We start from the raw sequence: 17500 nt of genomic DNA on the forward strand, positions 1-17500 counted from the left end.
CAAATCTAGTATATCTATCTATATATATCTACATATCTATCTTCCTATATTTATATCTATATATCCGACCACTCTTGCAAAAATATATTTTACCACACACACACACACACACACACACACACACATATATATATATATAAATATAAATATAAATATATAAATATACAGCATGGAGTCTTATATAAAAGCATAAACAGGGTCACTAAGGGCCTCATGCTGGTGCACATCTCTCCGCAAGCTTCTCATTCCAATTATCATTTTTAATGCATGAAATTAAATAATAACCGGAGCTCCAAAACAAGAAGAGGAAAAAACAACACTTAGTGTCAAACGTTATGAATAAATTGAGAAATGAAAACAAGCAGTGAAGACCAGAGAAATTAAAAGAAGTTTAAAAAACAACAACAAGTCAAATAAATAATGCCTCTTAAAACACAAAACAATCATCTCGCAGAAAAAGTGTACAGATCCAACATCACTGCATCTTTATCATCATAAAAAAACATATTACAACTTAGTCTTAACCTTTGACCCTTCACAATAAAAGCCTGCAGCAGAATCCTCACAGCATATTACTGTTCTGTTTTCATTCGTATATATATATATATATTTAGTTGAACAGCCGTTAATATAATATGACAGAGCTGGAACATCCAGATGTACGTCACTCAAACTTATTCACAGGTGGGAGAACGCAACACCAGCTGTGTCATTCTAAACACACACACACACACACACACAGCTGAGGCCTCTCCGTTACACTGCCCCAGCGATACAGGCCAGTTAACCGGCGTCCTCGGGAGATATTAGCGCAGGAGTACTAACACTGAAACCCACTCTCACACACACACACACACACACACACACACACACACACACACACACACACACACACACACACACACGCACACACACACACACACACGCACACACCAACGACTAAATGGAAGCACTCACAAACAAATCCGAACACAACTGCAACCTCTCAGTGCCCTGAACCCAAGTGGGAATAAACACACACACACACACACACACACACACTCCAGTGAGCTGAGTCACTGAGCAAGTTGCCTGAGGGCCTTAGCCCCCCCCCCCCCCCCCCCCCCCCCCGCCTCCTGCTCTGGCGCGACGGTGCGTAACTTGCACTCTCGCCAGAGGAAACACAACACAGCGAGACGGTGTGTGTGTGTGTGTGTGTGTGTAAAAGTCACCTTCCAGAAACAATCTGAGGTTTTCACACAAAGGACCTCACGTGACAGAAACATCTTTAGAAGCTCCAGTGTCTCCTTAAGCACAGAGGACACCGGAGCCTCCTATGAGAGGAAAAGACAAACACACCCACAATTCATTGCGGCAGCGATATTTGACGTGACGCGTCATGAACAAACGTAAACGATTCAATCTGAGGTAAAAGAAGAAGAGTATGAAAATGATCTAGATGTCAGTTACTGTTACATATGAATCATACAACACTGAAACATGCTGATGGAGCCGCTGAGGTTTTTGTAGTTCATCTTCAGAAATGTGTCGTTTGACCACGACAGATGCATCAGCAACATCCACCGTCACACGACCACGTGGTTCAGTGTCAGAGGAGTGGATTCTCTTCTCCTGAGTCCTATGAATCCTCCTCGACTCCTTTCCTTTGACCACTGAGGTCAAGGACGAGTAGAGAGGAAGGACGACAATTAACAAAAAAACAACAATATCATGAGCAACAACCCAGAGTCAGTTTCGAAACGTCTCTAATGAGGAAATAAAGAGGACAACAACTCCTCGGCTTCAGAACGAATTAACCGCCCAGCTGGTGCAGGGGAAAATCACTTATCTAATCAAACGGCTTATTGACTCAGAGAGGAAAGTACTGAACTGTAATGTAGTGAAGTGTACTGTACTGTACTGTAGCGTACTGTACTACACTGCACTGTAGTGTACGGTACTGTACTGTACTACACTGTATTGTATTACACTGTAGTTTACTGTACTATACTGTAGTGCACTGTACTGTAGTGTACGGTAGTGTACTATACTGTACTGTATTGTACTGTACTGTAGTGTGTAGTTCATAGTTCAGAGAGTTAAATGAATATTTGTAGTTCTGAGCTCACTCAGTCAACGGGGACACGACTCAGCTGGAAACATGTGAAGCAGAATTTTCTTCCAGCTGTGAACTTGTCGACTCGTGTTTCAGACAAATTAAATTCAAATCATTCATAAACGCAGATTCCTTATACCTGACCGACTTCCTCTGATTCAGTCGAGCAACACGACGCCAAACTTCTGAAGCAAACTCGAGTCCTACATTTATACTCAGGCTTTTGAGTTCAATCTTATTTATTTATACATTTAGACTCTACTTTTATTTTTTTCCCACTTTCATAACCTACTTTTTTTAAATCTCTGGTTTAATTACTTAAAAACGTCAATTCTCTTCCTTTCTTTATCTGTATCTGTATTTCGGTTTTCCTGCCTTTGTTGTTTCCTCGTTGCAGATTCATGAGATGAACGGCAGCGTTTCCTCAGCACCCGATTTTATTGTTTGAGTCTCTGTGTTTTTAATGCTTGTTCTCATAAATCCGTGTGACCGCGAGGCCACCGAACGCCAACGTCAGCAGCGTGCGAAACACTTTTCCTGTGTCGAAGGGCGAACCCTGTGTTAATCCTCAGTGAACTTGTGATCACACGACCCCCTCACCTCGACCGCCGCACTGTACATCTGCAGCAGCGTCCTCGCCGTCCTGTGGCATTAAATAAAAAAGTCATGATGTTCACTGATCTGACGCATCCTTACAGGGAGGTGGTGAGGAGGCAGCGGCTCCAGGTGCTGTAAATTTAATCGGAGGAGGGAGCCAGGGGCCCTGAAGGCAGCACGCCAAGAGCCTGGCGTACATTTCTACGAGATTATCTAAGGGAGAGCCCAGACCTCGAGACGTGAAGACACGAACTTCATTTCATTTCATTTGCCTGATGCAGCGATTAACAACTACAAAAATTAATCATTAACCTCCGTTCTTTTCCCAGTTTGGCTGCTTCCGTAAGCAGCTCACTCACCTGCCGTGTTTGAATTATTAAGACAAATCAGAGGAGAGAGAATAGAGGCGATGAAATATTTAAAAACTCTGTGAGGAGTTTGTCCCAGGGGAGGCATACCTTCCAATCATTGACCTGTCAGTCAAAATGAAGGGGTTAGCAGCTTATGACTGTAAGACCATTCCCACCAACTGTGCAGCTCAGAGTCGTGTTGCTGCAGTGGATCATTGAGCAGCTGAAGAGCCTGACGTTGGAGGTGGAGACCAAAGCCGGAGCTAAAAGGAAGAGTAAAGGCCGAAACATGAGGCACAGATGTGACAGGGCGACACGTGTAAGTAAGCTGCTACTGCGATTATCAGCAAATCAAAAAGACCAGATCATCTGACTGCGAGTCTCGACTTCCTGTTCAGTTTGCGCAATGACCTCAGAAATGTAACTGTTGATCTGTAAGACTTGGACACAACCTGGAACCTGCTGACCTCAAGGATCTACAGCACAAACTCCATAGGACCCTGGGCGCCATCTTGGATCAGCTGATCGTGGCCAGAGCCCGATCGACTGAACCTGCTGAAAAAGAACATACAACATACGAACTCTGGCCTTTGCCTCCACTGGAGATGTAAAATTCTGGCTTCATGAACAATTAGTAAGAAAAACAATCGACGCCCGCGGTTTGATTCTTCACCAACTCCTCCCGCTCCAGTTGGACGGAGCCCGGCGGAGCGACGGACAGATGGCGAACACACAGAGAGGACATGGGCAGGAAGACGGGCAGAGATGGAAACAACAAGTCACAAGTCACAGTCGAGTGAGAAGTGGAGCAAGCGGCGTCCCAGCGAATCCCGGCGGCTCGTTAAACTTTGAGCGGTGACATAACTCTGCTGATTAACAATTGATCGTGGATTGTTCATCACTTTGTCAGCACGAAAAAAAACCTCTGCCTCCACCAGAGACCCCCTCGCGTCCCGACCGGGAGGCAGAGCGATCGGTCGAGTCCGTGAGAATCAAATAACGTGCGTCTGTCTCCTGAAACGAAACGGGTTTCTTTCCTGTTCCGTGCAGCAGTTGGTGCTGGAGCTCGAAGGGGTTGCAGGAGGACGGGCGATGACATAACAGCTCCGTCTATTTCGACGAAGAGCAAAATGTACATCTTTTTTTCCCCCAATTTGCATTTGAGCAAATCAATTAATCTGGCCGAGACCAAAAACACTCGGTGGTTTTAACGTCCGACCCGAGAGATCGAGCCCGCTGACGCTTTCGACCGCCTGAAATGTGACATTCGACGGTTCAGGGGGAAGTTCTGCCGCTCACCTGGGACGAGGACAGAAATAGAGGCGCTGCAAACGACGGGGATGTGAGAAAATGGGAGTGATGAATAAATCAGCAGCGAGGCGACGCAGAGCTGAATGGAGAGAGAGAGGGGGAGAGTGTCTGGAGACGAGCGTCTGCCTGTAAACACGAGCACGTGTCACGTTTCAGGGATCGAGTCGAAGGGCGAGCTCAATGGAACCGAGGAGCCTCTGGGTCTTCTCCCTCGTCGCAGTGGTAATCTGCTGTCGGCTGCTCGGAGGTGTGTTAATATCACGTCTGATCACCCGTCACACGAGCTGATCGCTTATAACTGTGTGCGTGTAGAAACGTCACATCTGCTCCGCGCGTTCAACATCACATCAGGAATGTGCTGATGCAGCGAGACGCACGTCTCTAATCCGGGACGTCAGAACATTAAAACCTTTAAAAAGAACCTGCAACTTAAAGAGAAAAGATTCAAACTGGAAGGGGACAAAAACTCAAATGTTTTAAAGATTTTAAAACTCAAGCAGCGACATTTTCAAGGGGTAAATTGGTGTGATTGAAGTTGAGGGACGAGCGAGAAGCGAAGGAGGAGCTGGAGTAGAGATACAGGTTGAGGGGGAGGCAAAAGAAAGGGAAGAGAGAGAGAGAGAAGGGAGTAATAATAATAATAATAATAATAATGAAATGACAGAACAAACAAGTCTGTGTGAGCAGATTAAACTCCTGATCTCTGGTCGTCTGTGCGCAGACCTGGGATCTATCGAAGCAATAAAGACGAGACGGACTGAAGTCAAGTGAAATGACCCGGGGAGGAGGAGGTGAGGTCGTTCTCTCAGCTGGGGGATGTGAATATAAATAAAATAAATCCCCATCGTCGACAAAACAGCAGCAAGGGAAGAAACGATCTGATCACAAGGAGTCGATCCATTCATGAATTAACAACATGTAAAAGAAATTCGCAGGAATATAGAAGAATAAGAAATATACAAAATATAAAAAATGTCCATAAGATCGTACAGTATGTGATGTGCAATCAGTCGCCAGCAATGTGCAGAAGAACGTGCTGCAAATGTGCCGTTAAAACATCCATAAAGTTTGGTGCGTATGGCTCATACTTCCAGACACACACACACACACACACACACAGAGACCTTGACGGCTGTAGAATACCGCCAGTGTGTTTTATTTGTTCTACTGGGTTCATGTGTAGATAAAACATAATGATGAGTGTGTGCTTATGTGAAAGGCCCGTCATAACGAGTCGATATATTTGTGCTCATTAAACACTGGAGGTCAGTGAGCATATGGCTAACAATGTGTGTGTGTGTGTGTGTGTGTGTGTGTGTGTGTGTGTGTGTGTGGTAATAGGTTGTTGATAAGGCGGATGAACAGGGTATTTTATTGCTGAATGTCCAACCAAGTCGACTGTAACCTCAATAAAAATGTCAGCTTTAATTAATTCCCCTGATAGAGAGAGAGAGAGAGAGAGAGAGAGAGAGGGAGGGAGAGAGGGAGAGAGAGAGAGGGAGGGAGGGGGTATTAGAGGGAACCAGGAAGAGGATCATGTAACACAATACATGGCCAGAAATATTTAGACAAACCTGTCCACATACTGTATATAAAGACCATCACTGACTGTATATGAAGAAGATCACTGACTGTATATGAAGACGATCAGTGACTGTATATAAAGACGATCAATGACTGTATATAAAGACGATCAGTGACAAGATGATCACTGACTGTATATAAAGATGATCACTGACTGTATATAAAGACGATCACTGACTGTATATAAAGACGATCACTGACTGTATATGAAGACGATCACTGACTGTATATAAAGACGATCAGTGACTGTATATGAAGACGATCAGTGACTGTATATAAAGACGATCAGTGACTGTATATAAAGACGATCACTGACTGTATATGAAGACGATCACTGACTGTATATAAAGACGATCACTGACTGTATATAAAGATGATCACTGACTGTATATAAAGACGATCACTGACTGTATATAAAGACGATCACTGACTGTATATAAAGACGATCAGTGACTGTATATAAAGACGATCACTGACTGTATATAAAGACGATCACTGACTGTATATAAAGACGATCAGAGACTGTATATAAAGACGATCACTGACTGTATATAAAGACGATCAGTGACTGTATATAAAGACGATCACTGACTGTATATAAAGACGATCACTGACTGTATATGAAGACGATCACTGACTGTTTATAAAGACGATCACTGACTGTATATGAAGACGATCACTGACTGTATATAAAGACGATCAGTGACTGTATATAAAGACGATCACTGACTGTATATAAAGACGATAAGTGACTGTATATAAAGACGATCACTGACTGTATATAAAGACGATCAGTGACTGTATATAAAGACGATCAGTGACTGTATATGAAGACATCAGTGACTGTATATGAAGACATCAGTGACTGTATATAAAGACGATCACTGACTGTATATAAAGACGATCAGTGACTGTATATGAAGACATCAGTGACTGTATATGAAGACATCAGTGACTGTATATAAAGACGATCACTGACTGTATATAAAGATGATCACTGACTGTATATAAAGACGATCAGAGACTGTATATAAAGACGATCACTGACTGTATATAAAGACGATCAGTGACTGTATATAAAGACGATCACTGACTGTATATAAAGACGATCACTGACTGTATATGAAGACGATCACTGACTGTATATAAAGACGATCAGTGACTGTATATAAAGACGATCACTGACTGTTTATAAAGACGATCACGGACTGTATATGAAGACGATCACTGACTGTATATAAAGACGATCAGTGACTGTATATAAAGACGATCACTGACTGTATATAAAGACGATAAGTGACTGTATATAAAGACGATCACTGACTGTATATAAAGACGATCAGTGACTGTATATAAAGACGATCAGTGACTGTATATGAAGACATCAGTGACTGTATATGAAGACATCAGTGACTGTATATAAAGACGATCACTGACTGTATATAAAGACGATCACTGACTGTATATAAAGACGATCAGTGACTGTATATGAAGACATCAGTGACTGTATATGAAGACATCACTGACTGTATATAAAGACCATCACAAAATGAAGCTGCCACCAGGGGGCGATCCGGATGATTTGGCTTCACTTTTGGGAGCCGTCATGTCGTCCATCTTTATTTCGAGGAGACAAATCACAGCAGCAGATTTTTGTCCCTCGCCTTCACCCGCCCACAGGAAAAGAACAAAATATATCTATTCACAAGTGTGATGTCATTCCAAGAGACAGCAGCTCGGAGCCACAAACCCTCAGCAGCACTTCTGACCTCGGGTTTGTGTCTTTTGTCTCCGTGACCTCACACTGACTGCTAAGTCATTCGTGCCCACGGTTTGACAATACGATGTTTCTACTACGCCCTGGTGTCCACATACTTTGGAGGAAGAAATGGAAGAGGAGAAAAGGTGAAAATGAGAAAGTGAACAGAAGCAGAACAGAGAGCAGAGAGAGGGATGAGGAGAATAAACGAGAAGCGACATGTGATAACGAGCCGACGCGTCGCACAGTATCGATCCCTGACGCCTCGATGAGGCCGACGACCTCGTGACCTTGTGACCTCCCCGCTCTCCTCGTCCGCACGGAGCCAACGCGTCGTCCGATCAAAGAACAACATGTAGAAAACATGAATCACGATGAACGGGGAGCGATGACGGAAACGCAGAGCAAATAAATCGGAGGTGACTGTCTGAAGTTTGACTCTTTTTTTATTCATTCCGTTTCACTTTCCACGCATTTCTTGTTTTTAAATGTCCTCCTGGTATCATAACGTCTTCCTTACACTCCCCTCAATGTCAATTTACACAAATTGTCCTCCCTATAAAAAAAATATATCTTACAAATGAGCTCACCTGATAAACATGAAATGAAATCGCTTAATTTCTCACAAAATGTTCCCATTCTTTCAAAAGAAATGCTCTCACTTCTCGTGACTGACTTCACTTCTACCTAAATGTCTCGGACCCTTTAAGAACACACCGTCCGCGATTCCTCTTCTTCACAAGATCTTCACTTTTCAGAGACGTGTGCACGCGACTCTACAAATGTTCCCAATCTGCTGAGATGACATGTTGAGGAATGTGTCCTCCGTGGAAGACGAATGGGGGACGAATGGGAGGCGAATGGGAGACGAATGGGAGACGAATGGAAGACGTCTTGGAGACGAATGGGAGACGAATGGGACGCGAATGGGAGACGAATGGGGGACGAATGGGAGACGTCTTGGAGACGAATGGGAGACGAATGGGACGCGAATGGGAGACGAATGGGGGATGAATGGGAGACGTCTTGGAGACGAATGGGAGACAAATGGAAGACGTCTTGGAGACGAATGGGAGGCGAATGGGAGACGAATGGAAGACGTCTTGGAGACAAATGGGAGACGAATGGGAGACGAATGGAAGACGTCTTGGAGACAAATGGAAGACGTCTTGGAGACGAATGGGAGGCGAATGGGAGACGAATGGGAGACGAATGGAAGACGTCTTGGAGACGAATGGGACGCGAATGGGACGCGAATGGGAGACGAATGGGGGATGAATGGGAGACGTCTTGGAGACGAATGGGAGACGAAAGGAAGACGTCTTGGAGACGAATGGGAGACGAATGGAAGACGAATGGGGGATGAATGGGAGACGAATGGGAGACGAATGGAAGACGTCTTGGAGACGAATGGGACGCGAATGGGACGCGAATGGGAGACGAATGGGGGATGAATGGGAGACGTCTTGGAGACGAATGGGAGACGAAAGGAAGACGTCTTGGAGACGAATGGGAGACGAATGGAAGACGAATGGGGGATGAATGGGAGACGTCTTGGAGACGAATGGGAGACGAATGGGGGACGAATGGGAGACGAATGGGAGGCGAATGGGAGACGAATGGAAGACGTCTTGGAGACGAATGGGAGACGAATGGGGGACGAATGGGAGGCGAATGGAAGACGTCTTGGAGACGAATGGGAGACGAATGGAAGACGTCTTGGAGACGAATGGGAGACGAATGGGAGGCGAATGGGAGACGAATGGAAGATGTCTTGGAGACGAATGGAAGACGTCTTGGAGACGAATGGGAGACGAATGGAAGACGTCTTGGAGACGAATGGGAGACGAATGGGAGGCGAATGGGAGACGAATGGAAGACGTCTTGGAGACGAATGGGAGACGAATGGAGGACGTCTTGGAGACGAATGGGAGACGAATGGGAGACGAATGGAAGACGTCTTGGAGACGAATGGGAGACGAATGGGAGACGAATGGGGGACGAATGGGAGACGAATGGGAGACAAATGGGAGACGAATGGAAGACGTCTTGGAGACGAAAGGGAGACGTCTTGGAGACGAATGGGAGACAAATGGGAGACGAATGGGAGACGAATGGAAGACGTCTTGGAGACGAAAGGGAGACGTCTTGGAGACGAATGGGAGACAAATGGGAGACAAATGGAAGACGAATGGAAGACGTCTTGGAGACGAATGGGAGACGAATGGGGGACGAATGGGAGACAAATGGGAGACGAATGGGAGGCGAATGGGAGACGAATGGGAGGCCACAGTCCTCAAGTGGCTGCTGGACGTTAATCAGAACAATGATGTCCCACTGCACCTCGTGAAAACGACCGACTGATGAAGTGTCGGGCGGAAACAGAGTTTAGGAAACAAACGTTTCTTCTTCTTCTTTACTCTCGAGCGACTGAACCTCGTCAGAGCTCGACTCTCAGAACCACTTGGATGTTTATTCTTGGATTCTCTCGTCGTGTGGTCGATGCAGGTGAAGCTTTGTGGTTGTGTCTGTGGTTGTGTGTCTGTGGTTGTGTCTGTGTGGTTGTGTTTGTGTGTCTGTGGTTGTGTTTGTGTGTCTGTGGTTGTGTCTGTGGTTGTGGTTGTGTCTGTGGTTGTGTCTGTGGTTGTGTCTGTGTGGTTGTGTGTCTGTGTGGTTGTGTCTGTGGTTGTGTGTCTGTGGTTTTGTCTGTGTGGTTGTGTCTGTGGTTGTGTGTCTGTGGTTGTGTCTGTGTGGTTGTGTCTGTGTGGTTGTGTGTCTGTGGTTGTGTGTCTGTGGTTGTGTCTGTGGTTGTGTGTCTGTGTGGTTGTGTCTGTGGTTGTGTGTCTGTGTGGTTGTGTCTGTGGTTGTGTGTCTGTGGTTGTGTCTGTGGTTGTGTCTGTGTGGTTGTGTGTCTGTGTGGTTGTGTCTGTGGTTGTGTCTGTGGTTGTGGCTGTGTGGTTGTGTCTGTGGTTGTGTGGTTGTGTCTGTGTGGTCTCTCTGGCTCCGCCCCTTGGTGATAGCAGAAGGGGACAGAAACCAACAAGGACACAATCGTGATCCGTCTTATTCTGCCGATATATCAGAGTGTGACTATTTGAAATGTGATTTACGCTTTTATGGCCGAGCCTCGTAGGCATCACATATCACACTCACATTAGAGTGTTGTCAAAAATGCCACGTTCAGCACTTTTATTAAAAATCATATCTCCCCCCAACAACTCACCCGCCCACCACCCTTAAATCACAGCAGGACTCGTGTCTCCTCCCATGAAACCTTTACAATCGCCAGAGGCTGCGAATCACAATGCGCGCTTGTGTGTGTGTGTGTGTGTGTGTGTGTGTGTGTGTGTGTGTGTGTGTGTGTGTGTGTGTGTGTGTGTGTGTGTGTGTGTGTGTGTGTGTGTGTGTGTGGACACGTGCTGTCGACCGTTGGAAGGCAGTGAAATACAGAGAAAACGGGAGAAAGAGGGAGAGAGACGTGGGAGTGGATGATGGAGAGGGGGCGAGAGACATGGCAACAGACTGGCAGGCAAATAGAGAGAGAGAGAGATGGAGGAGAGAAAAGGGCAGAGACGCATGTTTTCAGATGAAACTGGTGAAAATATCTTAAATAACTGTTTTGTCACGTGTCGTCTTTCCTTCTATCCTCCTCTTGTCACCACCTCCTCCTAAGGAAGGAGAGGAGGAGGTGATAAGGAAGGAGAGGAGGAGGAGAGGAGGAGGTGATAAGGAAGGAGGAGGAGGTGATAAGGAAGGAGAGAAGGAGGTGATAAGGAAGGAGGAGGAGGTGATGAGGAAGGAGAGGAGGAGGTGATGAGGAAGGAGAGAAGGAGGAGAGGAGGAGGTGATAAGGAAGGAGAGGAGGAGGTGATAAGGAAGGAGGAGGAGGAGGTGATAAGGAAGGTGAGGAGGAGGTGATAAGGAAGGAGGAGGAGGTGATAAGGAAGGAGAGAAGGAGGTGATAAGGAAGGAGGAGGAGGTGATAAGGAAGGAGAGGAGGAGGTGATAAGGAAGGAGGAGGAGGTGATAAGGAAGGAGAGGAGGAGGTGATGAGGAAGGAGAGGAGGAGGTGATGAGGAAGGAGAGGAGGAGGAGAGGAGGAGGTGATAAGGAAGGAGAGGAGGAGGTGATAAGGAAGGAGGAGGAGGAGGTGATAAGGAAGGAGAGGAGGAGGTGATAAGGAAGGAGGAGGAGGTGATAAGGAAGGAGAGAAGGGGGTGATAAGGAAGGAGGAGGAGGTGTGATAAGGAAGGAGAGAAGGAGGTGATAAGGAAGGAGGAGGAGGTGATGAGGAAGGAGAGAAGGAGGTGATAAGGAAGGAGGAGGAGGTGATAAGGAAGGAGAGGAGGAGGTGATAAGGAAGGAGAGAAGGAGGTGATAAGGAAGGAGGAGGAGGTGATAAGGAAGGAGAGAAGGAGGTGATAAGGAAGGAGGAGGAGGTGATAAGGAAGGAGAGGAGGAGGTGATAAGGAAGGAGGAGGAGGTGTGATAAGGAAGGAGAGAAGGAGGTGATAAGGAAGGAGAGGAGGAGGTGATAAGGAAGGAGGAGGAGGTGATAAGGAAGGAGAGAAGGAGGTGATAAGGAAGGAGGAGGAGGTGATGAGGAAGGAGAGAAGGAGGTGATAAGGAAGGAGAGAAGGAGGTGATAAGGAAGGAGGAGGAGGTGATAAGGAAGGAGAGGAGGAGGTGATAAGGAAGGAGAGAAGGAGGTGATAAGGAAGGAGAGAAGGAGGTGATAAGGAAGGAGGAGGAGGTGATAAGGAAGGAGGAGGAGGTGATAAGGAAGGAGAGGAGGAGGTGATAAGGAAGGAGAGAAGGAGGTGATAAGGAAGGAGAGAAGGAGGTGATAAGGAAGGAGAGAAGGAGGTGATAAGGAAGGAGGAGGAGGTGATAAGGAAGGAGAGGAGGAGGTGATAAGGAAGGAGGAGGAGGTGATAAGGAGGAGGTGATAAGGAAGGAGGAGGAGGTGTGATAAGGAAGGAGAGAAGGAGGTGATAAGGAAGGAGGAGGAGGTGATGAGGAAGGAGAGAAGGAGGTGATAAGGAAGGAGAGAAGGAGGTGATAAGGAAGGAGGAGGAGGTGATAAGGAAGGAGAGGAGGAGGTGATAAGGAAGGAGTGAAGGAGGTGATAAGGAAGGAGAGAAGGAGGTGATAAGGAAGGAGGAGGAGGTGATAAGGAGGAGGTGATAAGGAAGGAGGAGGTGGTGACAAGAGGAGGATAGAAGGAAAGACGACACGTGACAAAACAGTTATTTAAGATATTTTCACCAGTTTCATCTGAAAACATGCGTCTCTGCCCTTTTCTCTCCTCCATCTCTCTCTCTCTCTATTTGCCTGCCAGTCTGTTGCCATGTCTCTCGCCCCCTCTCCATCATCCACTCCCACGTCTCTCTCCTTATCACCTCCTCCTCTCCTCTCCTTCCTTATCACCTCCCTTCTGCTCCTTTCCCTGTTCCTCCTCCTCCTCCTCTCCTCCTTTGATGCCGAGTTCTCTCCTTCTCATCGTGTGGCAGTCCTCTCCTCCTCCATATTCCCTACCCCCTTCTTTCCTTCCCTACCCATCCTTCATTTCTCTACATCCTCCTCCTCTCCTCCTTCTGTCTGTCCTTACCTGTGCCTTCCATTTACCTCCTCATTTCCTTCCTCCTCTCACCCTTCTTCGTTTACTTTCCTACATCTCCACCTTTCCTACCTTCTCCTCTCTTTTCCTTCCTTTCCCCCTCACTCCTCTTGTCTTCCACCTTGTTCCCTTTTTGTCTCCACTTCTCCTCCTTTCCTCTCTTTAACTCCTTCACCAAATAGAAGATGTTGGACACGAGACAATGGGGGGCGAGGTGGGGGCGGAGTCAGGGCAGGAGGCGGACCATGGGGATGACTGACAGGATGGAGGATGGAGATCAAACCAAACCCTTCCTGCCTCAAGGCGAAAAGTGGAGTGATGAAACCGCCATTAGATCACCCTCCGTGTGTGTGTGTGTGTATGTGTGTGTGTGTGTGTGAGAGCCGCTCACACGCCATCCAGTGATTGTAATTGCCAAACATCTGCACACTCATTAGAGGGGAGAGAGAGAGAAAACCGCTGATTCCTCACTTGACGTTGTTTCTACATCCTGAATCCCTGTGTGTGCAGTTGTGGGTCTTTGCTGGTAACACGCACGCACGCACGCACGCACACACACACACACACACACACACACACACACACACACACACACACACACACACACACACACACACACACACACACACACACACACACACACACACACACACACACACACACACACACACACACACACCACAGTGGGGGGCCATTAAACGGCAATCGGCGGCGAGGTGTCAGCGCAGCAGGATGTCTACAGTGTGTCTGTGATTATGTAAGCATGTAAACCAATGCGGGCGCCACTTTCAGGCGCCTGCGGAGCGGAGAAGGCAACGGGGCCACTCGGCGTCCTGGCCTCTGATTGGAAAAAGAAATTATAATCTTTTTCATCTTCTTTTTTTCAGCAGACGGATAAAAAAAGTTCAGCTAAATTAGCTCCACGATAATCATCATAATCATATTCATGAGGAATCTTTTGAACGCCACAGTTTTTCTAATGGGGACTTCTGCTTTGAATTCAAGCAGCAGGTGCAACGAACCATCACACGTGACGGGACGTGTCGACGGGGAAGGTTCTGGAGAAACTATCGGAGCCACAAGACGCTCCATCTGCAAACCATGTCGTTAAAAATGTCTCGACAACCAACTGGGGACCACCCGACAGAACACGAGCCACACGAGTCTGAAGCAGCCGAGGTAGAAAAACAATCAGCAGCAGCAACAAGAACAACAACTGTCTTCAAGAGAAGCAGATGTTAATATCTGTTTGTGGCCCTGAGGGTCAAACAACGTCACGGCCAATGTTTGGTTCAAAGAAGCCAGAAGGTATAAAGGTACGTTCAATGTGTCTTGACCCTCAGGGCCGTCGTAGAAGACAACAAATGCAAATTGCAGCAGTTTCAAACAATTCAGACCCGAGATACAGAAAATGCTTCAGTCAAACGGTTTCTTTGAGGTTGTTCATCAAACACATTCTCCTCATGAAACAATCCCATCAAAGAGCAGTGTTTGAAGACTTGACCTGCACCACACAACTAAAACCGCGGAGACTGGGACCAGTTCCTCTGTGGGTTCACTCACCGAGTCGTGAGGACAATGTGCGGCGGGAGCAGATATTAACATTTCTCCAGGGTGATAAATTATTGGAAGTGGGTCACCAGCTGTCAGCTCGGAGGCAAACACTGCTCCTCGTTTTACCTCTGATGGGATTTTCTTTCCTTTTCTCCCGAGATAAACGGAGAGTGGATGTTTTCAGGAGGAGATCTGGACTTTTGCAATCTGATCTCTGGCTCGTCAGCTTTCATCAGATGTGATGTTTGGCAGGTTAACTTCTGCCAAAGTTAACCTGCCAGTTAAGTTAACCTGCGTCGGACTTGTTGGATCTTCTGTGGTCGACGAGTGTGCGAGTGAGCAGAACCTCACAGGAGAAGTTTGGAGTGTTTCAGCTGGAAATGACCGTTTAATATTTAAACAGCAGTTTCCTCCTCGGTGGATTTTATCACCGACTGTGGGAAACACGCAGCTCCGCCACAGGCACGATCTGGCATTTGACATTTTTAGACAAATCTTAAATGACAGTCGCCAATTTTATTCATATTATCATATATTGTCATTATGTAATATTGTAGTTGTGTAGTACTTAGACACACACACACACACATATACTGTAACAGCATCGTCACAGTATCCAACAACGTTCAACAGGACCACAAAACAAATAATAATAAAACCAGCAAAGTCAGACATTATAATCCAGATATTATGAATATTATTATTATATCTGCCTCAGTGTCCTGATGCTGTTTGTGTGACTTGGCTGCAATTTCCCTCACGCACGCAGGCTCGTGCACAACTATAAATCAGCAGTTGCCTGTATACATGTCGGTGCGCGTACACGTGTGACACATAGGCAACCCTAGGCGCGCGCGCGCGCGTCAGAGATGAGTCTCCAACAGTGTGATGTCTGCCCGTGCCCGTGCGCGTGCAGGCACGTGCGTGAAGGTGACTGACACTGACCTCTGCGTCGGAGTGTCCGGGTCGCGGTTCAGCAGCGCGCAGTCCGGGTCCCGGTGCTCGCAGATCCAGGCTCTCCTCCCTGCGCCTCCCGCGCACAACGGACGCCAGCCGCGGGGACAGTGACGCGGCTCCTCGATGCCATGAAAGAAGATGGAAAATGAAAATCAACGAGCCGTTTGTGTAGTTTAGATCCTCATCTTCGCCAGGGTCCCGGCGGAGCCTCTCCCTCTCTGAGCAGAACGCTTCTCCTTCACGTTTCCCCGGTTTCGGGAGGAACAGACGAAAACAGTCCCGCTCCGGAGTCACGTCCGTCCACGCCGCTGTCACTTTGGATCAGCGCGACCCGCCGGGGACAGATGTGGGCACGTTGTCCCCGGAAAACGAAGAGCCCCGAAGACGTGAGGAGACGTGTGACAGAAGAATACAGAGAGACAGAGAGACAGAGAGACAGAGGACGACCCTCTCCTCTTCTCCTCCTCCTGTCCGTGCGCTCTGGACATGGACGCGGGAGAAGAGCGCTTTACGCACCGCGCGTAAAAGGAGGATCAGGGGGAGGAGGGTTTTTTTTAGTGGGGGTGGAGGCGAATTGGAGGGAGAGGAGGAGGTTGGTGTTGGGTTGTATAGAAAAGAAAGAAAGAAAGAGGGAGAAGAAGAGAAGGAGAGAAGTGATGAAGGGGAGGAGAAGAAAAGTGGTGAAGGTGAAGAGGAAAGAAGGAGGGAGAGAAGCGGAGGAAGAGGAGGGAAGATTATGAGGATGAGGAAGAGGAGAGGAGATGGACAGATGGTTGAGGGAGGAAGAGGAGGATCTTCTCTCTCTTAATACCTTCATACAAATGAGTTTAATATCAACACTGTGTTTGTGTGTTTGCAGGCGTTAGTGACCAAATTCATCTTGAAGGTCCAACGGGAAAGGAATTATGTTGAGTCTGATAAGAACGACCTCACATGGCAGAAACATTTATTTAACATCTACTTTGAATGATTTGGTTTCAGTTTGGTCCATGTCCCGTCTGCTAACATGGAGGGGGCGGGGCTTATGAGCCATACTGCAGCCAGCCACCAGGGGGCGAAAACATTAATTACTCGTTTCGATCGTGTTTTAATTTCTTAATAAAGTTAAAATGAAAATGAGACACGAAAATGAAAATGACATGATTAAAAAGCAGCAGATTTAAATGAACAAAGTTAATTAAAAAAGAATGAGAGCATTTTAAAATACAACATGAGGTTTAGTAAAGCCGATGAAAACAAACAATGCATAATATACTCAGTGTGAAAACACAAACTCATGTTTATTGATGAGGGGGATTAAGATGCACCGTGACGCCCTTTCACAATAAAGGAGCCCGGCGACAGTCCAACACTCGAGCGTGAGGAACGTGAGTCCACCAGCGGCTCGCTGTGGGTCACAATCTACATCAACCAGTCAAGTGTGAGGTCCAGTGTGTGTGTGTGTGTGTGTGTGTGTGTGTGTTTGCAGGAACTTGTGTCTTGCGTCGGCATGTGTGAATGTGTTGCGTGTTGTGAGAGATGCTGCATGTTGACCCAGAGAGTGTGACATCCTGGTTCAGTGTAGCGTGTGTGTGTGTGTGTGTGTGTGTGTGTGTCATGGCAGGGTGCCAACTCAAAGTGAAATGAAGTGTGTGCAGTGTGTAGTTGTTGACGTGCCAGTTGTGTGACAATTT

At 46.8% G+C, this 17500-nt stretch overlaps 1 protein-coding gene across 12 annotated transcripts in view; it reads right to left on the reverse strand.

Moving 5' to 3' along the window:
• The window catches only part of npy2rl (neuropeptide Y receptor Y2, like), a 112209-nt gene that overhangs the window by 36949 nt on the left and 57760 nt on the right, over positions 1 to 17500 (reverse strand). For 11 of the 12 annotated variants that reach the window (XR_007031812.1, XR_007031815.1, XR_007031813.1 and 8 more), the window contains one exon: positions 15816 to 15946. The gene's annotated coding sequence lies outside the window, so the exon portion shown is untranslated. Of the gene's footprint in view, positions 1 to 3150; positions 3306 to 15815; positions 15947 to 17500 lie in introns of all 12 variants that reach the window. The other variant, XR_007031814.1, reaches the window with a different exon arrangement.

This window comes from Scophthalmus maximus, chromosome 12 (assembly GCF_022379125.1).
Source record: "Scophthalmus maximus strain ysfricsl-2021 chromosome 12, ASM2237912v1, whole genome shotgun sequence".
In the NCBI taxonomy this organism is placed as follows: domain Eukaryota; kingdom Metazoa; phylum Chordata; class Actinopteri; order Pleuronectiformes; family Scophthalmidae; genus Scophthalmus; species Scophthalmus maximus.